At 39.3% G+C, this 8,298-nt stretch overlaps 1 protein-coding gene across 1 annotated transcript in view; it reads right to left on the reverse strand.

Annotated features, from left to right (window-relative positions):
• The window catches only part of lrfn5a (leucine rich repeat and fibronectin type III domain containing 5a), a 101,023-nt gene extending 98,844 nt beyond the window's left edge, over window positions 1-2,179 (reverse strand). The window contains exon 1 of the mRNA XM_005754454.1: window positions 2,128-2,179. The gene's annotated coding sequence lies outside the window, so the exon portion shown is untranslated. The remainder of the gene's footprint in view (window positions 1-2,127) is intronic.
• Window positions 2,180-8,298: the final 6,119 nt, after the last annotated feature.

The raw sequence follows: 8,298 nt of genomic DNA on the forward strand, positions 1-8,298 counted from the left end.
CAATTCTGATGGCTATAGATCCAAACGGGACACAAAAAAAAAAAAAATTAAATTTTTTTTTAAAATTGTATTGTTCGATACATATGCGTACCGAACCGAAAGCACTGTATCGAACGGTTCAATATCGATACGAATATCGTTGCACCCCTAATAATTATACGTGACACTGCCCTCAATAAAATAATGGTTAATTCATTGTGAAATGCCCAATAAAAAAAGAGGTGGGTTCCTGGGTTTGAATCTGACGGCCAGCTGGAACCTTTTTTTCCCTCAGGTAGTCCAGCTTCCTCTCACAGTCCAAAGACTCTAAACTGGAGCTAGGTCTAGTTGCCTGTCCCTCTGTGTTAGCCCTCTAATAGATTGCCGACCCGTCCAGGGTGTATCCCACCATTCGCCCAGTGACAGCTATGATGGGCTGTAGCCCCCCCGAGACCCTGACTTGGATAGAAAACTGATGGATGTTCTGTGACAATGGCATCCTTCAAGAGCCAAGTACAGACAACAGGTATGGCATTTCATTAAGTTAAGATTGATAATGCAACTTCATTCATTCATTTGACATTCAGCAAAATTAGGAATGGAATTGTAGAAAGTAATATAGTAACTCTTAAATGAACCCCCTACTAGTCATCATAAATAAAGCAAAATCATAAATCAAACAAGTAGATCTACTGAACAAATACAAACCTGTACATCAGTATGCTTTTTTTGTCTCTGCGGTCTCTACCCTTTTCCTGTCTTCTTTTTCCCCTTAACATCCCTGCATGTTCTTATTTGGCAAATTTTAAAAATCACTTTTGAAAAAATATATTTAACATTAATTAGCTACTCCTCACAACTTACTGTGCTTTCTGTCATCCTGCAGTCCCCCTGTCACCTTTGTATTCACCTACTCCTCATGGGTGATGCAGTATGATGCATACTGTTCTAATTTGACCCCTGGAGCTCCTGTTCCGAAGTCTCTCTCTCCATCTGACTGTGCCACCCCATGTGACTTTCCTCCTCTCCTGTGTCACTCAGTCCCTTTTCATCCTTTCACACTTCTCAAATATGACTATCTTGTGTTTCCTGTTTCCTTTTCTCTTGACATTCGCACCTTCCTCCTCAGGGCTTAACGAGCACTGCTCTCTCTCTTTCGCACTTTCTTTTCTCTCATTTCCCCTTGTTGCTCCTTTTGTCCTTCCATTCCTCCTCTCAATTACCTTGTCTGGGCAGCATCTGGCAGCCTGACCCAGTATGTGGGTATGTGTGTGTTTGGAGCTGTTGTGGACCATGTGCCTTGTCTGTGTTCCACTGGATTCTTGTCATTCCGAACTGAACAGCTGCTAACGGAAAACAAGTAGTTGGCTTCCCCGTAGATTTGGAGACAGATTACTGTAGGAACGCAGTCACATTATTCAGTCAGGACCTTTCCTGTGTCACCCGGGGCCTCAGATGAAACAATTGGCCGCATGTTGGTGAATTATCACAATCGTATCCAATCAGCAACTCTAAAAACTGCAGACGTGTGGATCATGAAACAGACAGCCAAAAATGAAGAAGTCCTACTGATTTTGCATCAGATTTATTAAAGCCCCGTGAGTTATGATTATATTATTATTGTGGATATAATTATGTATCCTTTTCCATTAACTAAATCTCCAGCTGTTCATTCACACATCCAATCTATTTAATCTAAAGCAAGTTTGGCTTGAGCTTACACTTGCTCAGAAAGACTTTTATGTTCCCAATGGAGTGACGTGGATTTGTATCTGCATGTCCTTTTACATAATTTCTCTACTTTTGTCCTACAAATACCTTTGAATCCTGACTGACACAGTATAACTGTGCCACACAGCTAAACTCGATGGATTGTAGCTTTCTGACCAAAACTGCTTCATTCAGTTTCCATTTAAAAACTTGCAACGTGAGTCACTTCCACATATACGTCGTATTTTTAAACTGTAAACTACCACAATATGATTTTCATGTCTGCGTGTGACAGGTGAGAGGGGTGCAGTTAAACTGCATTAACAGAATTTAAAGGGGAGAGATGTGGTGTCCTGTGCCACCTAACATCATAATCCTCTGACATTGCCTCATCCTGCAGCAATGAAAGTGCACCCTGTTTACCATTAACATGATTACCTGTTTGTAGTAGTGTAAGATCTGCCGTCCTCTCTCTGCCAGCTATGGGGCTGATGGATGAAATGGAGAAAGACGATTAGGAAACCTGATATTAAACTTCTTACAGGGTCTCTTAAAACCTCTTAGGCTCTTTCACTCTCTTTTTCTGAATCACTCTCACTTTACCGTCCTGGCTTTCTCTCTCATTCTCCGGGACTATTGAATAAATCATGAAATTCAATCTGACTCTGCAATCACTCCAGTCTGTTGGTTCTCTTTCTTTTTCGCTCTGTGCTACTGCCTCTCATCCTAATTCCAGCAATTGAATAAAGTATGAGATTTTGAAGTCTTTCATGCAATTGTTTATCCTACAATCCTCTCTTATTTCAATCTTTTTTATCTCTCCTCCTTGTGGTAATTACTACAAGAGTACTACAGGACTACTAGTGGTTCTCTTCTAAAACAAAAGGGGAAATAAACCTCATTACTGTCATGTGTTACTCATTATGATGTGTGAATGTTTGCAACCAGCTATATAAGTTGTAATAGGCCAATGGCCCATTAGCAGTCATGACTGTAGGGGTTTGAGCTGTATCAGTATTCACCTGTCATAATGCATGCCCTGTGGTGAATATGGAAATCTCACTACTAACTTTGTGTAGCCATACTGCTGCTGATGTGGACAAAGCCAGATTGGGGGAAGTGCTGCATGAAGCATAAAGACAAAGAGAAACACACACTTTGCCTGTGGAAATGTACGAATCACAGTTAACTTCATTCACATGTCGATGAATGACTAGGCAGGGGAAATGATGTCAGCTAAATGAAGAAAGTTGAAATAGCGTTCAGTCGCATGTGAGCTTTTTTAACTTTTTGTCTAACTTTTACTGTTTTATCCTATTAAATGCTTGTATATTGACCTATATATGTATCTACACAGGCCAGTATAATTATTTGGCAATGAATCTTGTATTTATGTTTTATAAGTGCAAATGTAACACTGGGCTAACAACCAAGAATATTACACAACAATTAATATTATGTAAAAACAGACTGTAACCTAATTAAATATGTATTTACTCTCCAGCACATAAAATAGGCCAAGTCAGCTGCACCAGAAAAACCACCACAGCACTAAAATACAGGCAACAACTGTGCTAAGCTGATAAGGCAGCTACACTTTGTTGTCACTAGTTTCATTATATTAGATAGAATACCTGAATTGTCTGCTGCTACTGAAGTTACTACAGCCTCACTGCATTAGCAGTAGAACACAAAAGAAGCACCATATTAGATCTGATAAAGCATATCTGGCTGAAAAGCAGCAAAGATTCTACAGCTAAGCTGTTGCTGCCTGTGGATTTACACTGGATAAACTTTTTCCTTAAAGTAAACACCTCACTGCTAAGAAAAAGACCCAGATTTCCAAAGCATCTGGCTTTTACTGATAAGTACTGCAATGTACCTAAAGAAGGAGTTATTCTATTTATTTAGTTAAAGCCATTTATTAGTTTTACACCTTGTGGTTTTTTTGGGAGCAGTTTAGAGGATGATAGCAAGCCGTGTTGTTTAATTTCAAATCTCCTTAGGGCCTTCTTGTCATTACTGGTAATACAGCATAAAATCCTACTGTCCTTGTCAATCCATCAGTCTGTCTCTTTCTTTGTATCACCCACACTCCATCTCCATTTCTCTCTCTATGTCTCTCTCTCATTCTCTCTTTTGTCCTCTTATCTGATTGAGTGAATAATTCATGTCTATTCTTCAAGGAGGCTCTTTGTTCTCCCTCCTGGTGTGTTCTTTTAAAGCATTTGGGAAAGTGTATGTGTGCAGCATTTGTGTGGTTGAACAAAGCTAAACTCTGAGTTTTCCCTTTTATTCACATACATGCATGCTCACACACACAAACACAGAAAACAAACCAAGTCATATTTCCGAAAACATTTTTTTTTTTGCCAAACAAGAAAGAAATATCAAATGTGAATTCTATATGCTGGTAAATGTGTGGGTGTGCCTTAGTGATGTGCTTGCCGGTGTTGTTCTCTTGCAAATATGGGTATGCACTGCGAGCGTGAAAGCACATAAAAGTGGGAATTTTACTATTATGTCTTCTATAAAGCATGCCTAAGTGAGTGTGTTGTGTATCTGAGTAAACGAGTATTTCTCTCCAAATGGGAGAAACCATCTTAAAATATGGTTTTTATCAGTATTCACCTCAGCATTAGAAAACAATGCCGTTTGGTTATGGAAATGCATTGCAGAACCTGAGAGATCGTTTTAGTTCATCCCTATCTAAACCCTCTGTCCTGCATACTGATGTATGTACTTAAACACACTCAGAGACACTTTTACATTTAAATCATCAGCTGAACTGAGGACAAGAGCCTCACTGCAGTAAATGAATGCATTAAAATTCCTATAACAGTGTTTTTACCTTACAGTGTATGCATGTGTTAGATGTTTAACTTTACAATAACAGCTCATAACAAGTAGTCCGTGGTTGTTGTACTGTCCAAAAAAGGCATTATATAAAAATATTATGCCATTAAACAGCTACATCTAGTTATTCCCTCATTCCAATTGGAGTTGATATAGAAAACCTTTGATTCAGTTTATTAGCATATTTTAAAATGGCAGCATCCAAGTCAGAAACAAGTAAACATGTGCTAAAGTTAACCACAATTTGAAATTATTTAAACCTTCCAATCACATTTTATAAAAGCAATGCAACATAGTGTTAAGACTCCTTTCAGCTACCATGTTAGAAATATGAGGTGTAATCAAAACTCAAAAATCAAACACCTGACCTAATTTAAAACTGGCCATTCTCACATTCAAGATGATCTTGTTGTGCATGTCTAGACAGATCCCATTGAGGCTACTATTTATAGATTGCCCTGGGTGCTTTGCAATGCCACTGTGGACCTCAAACTTGTGCTGTGAACAAACATCAACTTCTGTTTCAAACTGGCCTGAATTTTATTTGAAGTAATCATCACTGCCAATGGACGCTGGATTTCCAGCTACGAGCAAGCACTTTTCAGTCCAACAGTTTCCAAGCCCAAAGGCATTTTTTTCCAGGTGCTGAGCAAAGCAAGGACTATAATTGTTTTCTTTAACATTCCAGGGGTTCTGAACCCTCAATTTGTCCCCCAGGCTGGACTGTAATTTCAAAATTCTCCTAAATGTCCTGAGGCATCTGAGAAAGAACACTTGATGGAAACACCCTTCGGTGTGTGCCAGCTTGTGCCAGCACAGAGTGTGTTGACAACACAATCTTAGCTCACCACCTTTTCCACTCTCCAGATTTGCTCCCAGCAACTTGGTCCACTTTGCAGAAATAAAAATTAAGTTCAAGGATGATCATTTTGACACACTGGAAAGGATTTAGCACACATACACTGATATTATTTAGAACCATTCCCAAAACTTTATGGTCGTACGTTACAGTTGCCTATGCTTTTATATCAGGTAAATTAAAGCGCATGTCAGTAAAAATGTAAGTATTTTTCAGTTATAACTGTACCAATACAAATTTACTGGTTTAAACATTCGGCAGATGGCCGCCCCTCCCTGAGCCCGGTTCTGCTCGAAGATTCTTCCTGTTAAAAGGGAGCTTTTCCTTCCCACTGTCACCAAAGTGCTTGCTCATAAGGGGTCATATGATCGTTGGGGTTTTCTCTGGTTTTTTTGTATTATTGTAGGGTCTCTACCTTATAATATAAAGCGCCTTGAAACAATTATCATTGTGATTTGATGCTATATAAATAAAACTGAATTGAATTGAACTAAGAGGAGACACAAATACCTGTTGGGTTGGGTCAGGAAGGGCATCCAGTGTCTACTAAATTTAAAGAAAAAAAACAAAAGAACACCACATGGAGCTACCCAGTCTGGTGAACCATTGTGAATAAAGGAACAGCTGAAAGCTTTCGGTACATGCCTGGGCCAACTCTTGCATTACAAATTTCCTCTAGGGCATACAAATTCCTTTTGCAACCCAAAACTTATCAATTTTTTGGTTGCAGGTAGGTTGGAGCCTGTCCCAACGTTTTTTTTTTTCCAGGGCTAATACACAGACAGACTCTTCCGCCTACCATAGGGCGAGCAGTGGTTCTCTGGAAGCTATTTGCGCTACTCTTGAACTAATCATTGTAATTCTGTGTAAACGTTGTGGTTATAACAGAATATATGGCAGTTAATTTAGTACAAGTGATTCTTCTCAATCCTACAGATTCTAACTTGAGTGTTGCATTGTTGCTTGATTGAAAGGCACATTATCAACGTTGGCTTTGGGTTATTCTTAGCATTGTGTCACTCGGGTTCTCTTTCTTTGATCAGTTTTGTCTTAACCTTTAAAATGTATTTAATTATAATATAAATTATTCCTTCAAACAGGGTCTAAGGCTCTTTTTGATATTGTGCTTTGCTGAATGTGTAGTCCTGTGAGAGAATATGTCTCCTGGGGTTTATACTTCAGGGTCAAAGTTTGGGCAGCTTCAAAGTGATACAGCCCTGCTTTTGGTTATCGCAGTCATACACTTGTTTTTATTGCTAATTAATCACACATTTCTTGGTGATATCTACTCATCCAACATTGCTTGTTGCTATTTTCACACACATTTATCATCATTGGGTTTGTCAGTTTTTCCTCCAACACAAAGGCAGAAGTGAGGATCCAAAGTTGTGAGAGAAGAGTACATCAAAGACAGAAACACGTCAGGCACATTGGATGAAAATCAAGTAATATTAAATATAGAAACAAATTTTCCTTTGATACTGCCACAGCGAACAGAGATGTCAAGGTCCAAATCGCAGGCTTTAGCAAGAGGAATAGAGGAAAACATCAGCTCTGGATGCCCTTCGGCTTATATAAACCAACTGAAATTTATTTTTTTGTCATCTATACAATAGTCCACAAGTGCGGTAGATGTGTATCCCCTCAAACAGTAAGTAAACAGTCTACTAATTAATGAATGCGGTTGTGAAGTGTTTATTTGTGAATGCCAGCGTGACTGGTTGTCTGTCTGTATGCATCAACCCTGCGAAAGAGTGGCGACCTGTTCAGGGTGTACCCTTCCTCTCACTCCATAACAGCTGGGACAGGCTCCAGCGTACCTGCAACCCAAAACTGGATAAATGGAGGTGGACTTTGCTTTAACTCTGCCCAGCAGCTTCCATACCCTTTCATGGGAAGGATATGTCTCTTTAAATGTTTGTGTCATAACATGAGGTTGTTTTGTTTCTGCTTTCAACTTCTCCTGTATCAAAGACACTGTTTGCCAATGGCCGCCACATGACTTAAATAAATGCAATAGCCCGCATACACGCGACGCTCACCAGGCATACCAACAGGCCCATGGCAATCATCAAGTGTTCTTGTCCACCACACAAAAGGTTGAGTTAATTTCTTTTCTGCTGATTGGAATCACACCCACTCCACCCGTCTACAGCCCGAAGACAAAATGAATATTCATGCCAGTTTAGACCCTGGTCATGAATATGTATAACAGTTAACACCAGATATGCAAACAAGCCAGCCAACCCAGATGGCTTGAGATCACGACATAATGATCACACACATTCACACTGAAAGAAGGGAAAAACATAAAAGCATAAAAAAACCATCAAAAAGAAGAAAGGGGAAGAGGATTACTAATGCATGAAAAACCTGATTTTGACATCTAGAGGATGTACCACCAAGACTGGGTTAGCATAGCAAACATGTTAGGAACCATGTAAGGAAATGGGTTGGCATTTACAGTTAAGCCCATGCAAGTTTCAAATGACATTGCTACTGGCAATGCTGTCATAGTGATGTTAAATGGGTATATGGTTTAAAGTATTTGCCAACTTACTTTAATATAAGTCAAAGGTAAATCTTTAATTAAAACTTGTTTTTAAGCTGACATCAGACATACTTTTTCACTCCTTTTCATGTGATGACTGTGATCGTATAGGCTGCTTCCTACTGCCACTCATGCAAGGAAATAAAACCTGCCTAGATACTGTTGGCACAATAAGATATTTCCTTTGAGCCAAAGCCTTGCTAACAAGCTTATCTCATCATGCACGCTATGAACATGTGTATGTGCATATGCGTGTGGTCTTGTGAGCACTGGTTACCCGCTACTGTATGTATGACACATCTAATGCTACCACACACACATGCAGGGTAGGATTAAGGCCAAC

This window comes from Pundamilia nyererei, unplaced genomic scaffold, assembly GCF_000239375.1.
Source record: "Pundamilia nyererei isolate P.nyererei 1_Seehausen unplaced genomic scaffold, PunNye1.0 scaffold00569, whole genome shotgun sequence".
NCBI lineage: Eukaryota > Metazoa > Chordata > Actinopteri > Cichliformes > Cichlidae > Pundamilia > Pundamilia nyererei.